Genomic DNA, 3671 nt, shown 5'->3' with positions numbered 1-3671 from the left:
TATTTTTAGAAAATATTTAAAAAATGTAAACCAATAGCTGGGTTTGTTCACTATTGACCCAAAATTGGGTTAAAACAACCCAGCATTTTTTAAAGTGTATGATGGGTTTATTTAAAGCAACCAATACAGTAATTTTTAAATAGAAGTTGAGTTAAATAACCCATTTACTTGGTTTGTCCATTTTCAAACCAACTTGGGTTGTTTTAAAGTGTATGTTTTTATAAAAGATTTCCATTTGAAATAAATTCTGTTGTTTTTTAAACTTTTTAATCATCAAAGAATCCTGAAAAAAGTCTCACAGGTTCCAAAAAAATATGAAGCAGCACAACTGTTTCCAGCATTGATAATAAATCCTCATCTGAGAATGATTTCTGAAGGATCATGTGACTCTGAAGACTGGAGTAACTTAAAGAGAAAACAAGATTTTTTTACACCACTGGCAGATATATATTTTTTTTATCTAGTTTCAACTCACCTATTTTTGATTAAATAGGCTAAATATCTGCAGTCATTTTGCAATGTATCTTGATATAAGAATGTTTAGATATTTGTACTGGAGAACTAGAAAAAACTAAAACTAGAAAATCCTTTTTCCCGGTGTATTACACAGCTGACTCCTCTTCAGAATCACAGGGATGGAGGAACAGAGACAGCGCTGAGCATCAGACCAGCTCACCTCCCACTGGCAGAAAATTGCCAGCTGGATGATTTGAGATGAGAAAAAGATATCAGACTGACTTTCTACCTTTGCTTATGGTTTCGGCGTGGCCGAAACGGGTTCAGCGGCCCAAAACGTGTGTGAAAGAGGCTGGTTTTCCAGAGTGGAAGTCTTCCAGCACATGGACACCCAGCCGCTGAACTCCTGAAGGCTAATTAAAGCGCTGGAAGGAGTGCGTCTGTGACAACACAATGAGGAAATACTTTGGAGGGGGTGGGAGAGAAACACTCGAGCCCCAGTCACAACAATACCCAGCTCTCCTTGCATCTACCATATGCTGTCATTTGTTCAGTCAAATCCCTTGAAAGTGACGGCGATTCCAGGCGGTTGGTGCAGTTTCCTCTGAGGCTTCGCCCCACAAGTCTGATCTAACGGTCCCCTGGGCCTCTCACGCAAAGGTTTAAAGATGTCAGCTCTATGACGATCACATCACAGACCCAGAGAATATGCATAATCATAAGAGCTCGGGAGGTGTGCATGTGGGCCATGCAGACAAATAAATATTTCCTCAATCCTGCAATCAAATCACACTTTTGGTTTTGCATATGGAGAAGTACAGTAGGCCGACGGTTCAAAAGTTTGGAATAATTAGGAATGTTTTTAAAGTCTCTTCTGCTCACCAAAGCTGCATTTGTTTGACCAAAAAAATACTGTAAAAACGGTGAAATATTACAATTTAAAATAACTTTTCTATGTTAAATGTCATTTATTCCTTTAATCAAAGCTACATTTATCATCATTACTCCAGTCTTCAGTGTCACATGATCCTTCACACATTATTCTGATATGATATTTAATGCTCAAGAAACATTTATGATCATTATCAATGTTGAACACAGTTGTTTTGAGCTTTGCTGCCTTAGTAATAAAAAAATAAAAATCTTAATTGACTATGAATCCATCGATCTGTGTGTGTGTGTGTGGGGGGGAGTTTAGTTATTATCAAAAGTACATTTCCACAAAATGTAGTCATTTTTTCAAAATCTCATCAATGGGAGACAAAAGTGGTGCATTTAACTCAAAATAATACATTTAAATTTAGGCATTTGATGGAAACTTTTATCCAACTAGTTTCAAGTCCAAATATCAAACAATTCGTAAATCAAGAGTAGTAAAATGCCATAAGATATCAAGGGGGAACAAATATAAATTAAGTGAGTTTTTGATTAAAACAAGGAAAACAAAGCATATTAATTTTTTTTGTACGCATCTTGATTGAATAACTTTTAGATATTTGGACTGGAAACAAGACAAAAATATTGAGTAAGAAAAGCTTTTTTTGCAGTGTTGAATAAAAGCTTCGAATTATTCTAAAAATCATTATTTCCCAGTGAAAGCGACTTCATTGCATTCCAAGTATACACTTGATTATCTAAAGAAAACAAAGAATCCAAGGCACTTCTTTTGGTTCATATTTTTTAAAATTGAAACATGGTTCACTCTATAAACATTAAAGTCCCCTGTGGTGAAAATCAAGTTTTTTCAGTTGTTAATGTCTAGTTGTTACATGCGCGTCACGTCCCGTTGGCCAGAGTCACTGCGGTTATGCTCACTGAGTGGCAAACAGACTGGGTAGCAGCATTGGGTTTTTTTGGGGGTATAAACTGTAGTGTTATATATTGTATTGACAACTCATCAATTAAATATTTACCATTGTATATTCTGCATAATTGGATGTTTTTAAATAAACACTGACAAAAAGCTAAACACGTTTTAGGGCTAGATGATGTCACATTGATAAAAGTGATTACCTGGATTTAGACGTACCTATATTGTATGTATATAAAACGTTCACATGCAAATTTGCTTTATGTATTTCCGCGGCATCAAAATACACATATAAATGTCAGTAAACACGATTTGTTTCTCTGACTGCATGTCTATCCACGGATCACTGGATCTTTGAGAAGTTGTAAAGAACATAATGTTCAACCTGTAACCTTAAAATTGTTTGTTTTACTGGCGTCTTCGCAGTTCCCCATATTAACTCCAGTCATGCAGTACCTCTTCTGCCACTCAGTCCGGCTCTTCCGGTGGGAAAGTGATGTCAATGCATACCCTCAATAAACTTGGTTAGTTCATGCATTCTCTGCAAATCAAACCCATGGCCATTCCTATAGCGCCATGCTTTACTGTTTAAGCTACAGGAATGCTGGACTAAATAATATGGACTAAAGCAACTGAGTATCCGTCCTCTCTGAATAACTAATCCGAGTATAACAGTCTCAGGCTTCAGCAGATCTGAACTCTGCGTGACACACGCTGCCTCAGCTGCATTTCAATTCAAGACATTTAATGGTCTCCTGGATGTCATACGAACTGAGAGACTTGGACATTTATTTGGGACTAACACACAAAAGAAAACACTTGGACTTATGGGACATGAGTCTTTTTTTAAGAAAGTCGAAAAATGCCCTGAAACCATAATGAGGATATCTAGAGCTTTACATACAGTACATCGAAAACTCAAAGAGTAAATCATCAATATTCGTAAGGTTTACTTGACAACGAGCAAGCTAGAGAAGAGGAGAAAGTGCATCTTGATTTAAGAATTGTTAGATGTTTTCAATGGAAACCAAGACAAAAACACTAAGCATGTGATACACCGCTGGCGAAGTTTCCGCAGAAAGACGTGCCAAGGCTGAACGGTCTTCTGTGGTAACGCCAAAACCAGAGACGAGCTAAACAGATCTCAAGAGCAAGGCTTTTCCCCCTTCGATACCGAGTGGACACACTGCATGATGATTCCCTCTCACACATATCATCATTGTTTATGGCCCTGTCGCATTAATATTCATGCATGTCAACGTGCATCAAAGCCCTCGTCTACTCTACACAGATGTCTCATTTCGACGACACCTTGAGACACTGTCAATAATCAACAGCTGACGAGCGTGGCAGACCCTCCGTGCCAAACACTGATCTCCGAACAGCAGATCCAAATCCCAAACAA

Source organism: Pseudorasbora parva, chromosome 13, assembly GCF_024679245.1.
Source record: "Pseudorasbora parva isolate DD20220531a chromosome 13, ASM2467924v1, whole genome shotgun sequence".
NCBI classification, from domain to species: domain Eukaryota; kingdom Metazoa; phylum Chordata; class Actinopteri; order Cypriniformes; family Gobionidae; genus Pseudorasbora; species Pseudorasbora parva.
The sequence above is the reverse complement of the archived record's forward strand: the minus strand, read 5'-3'. Positions refer to the sequence as shown.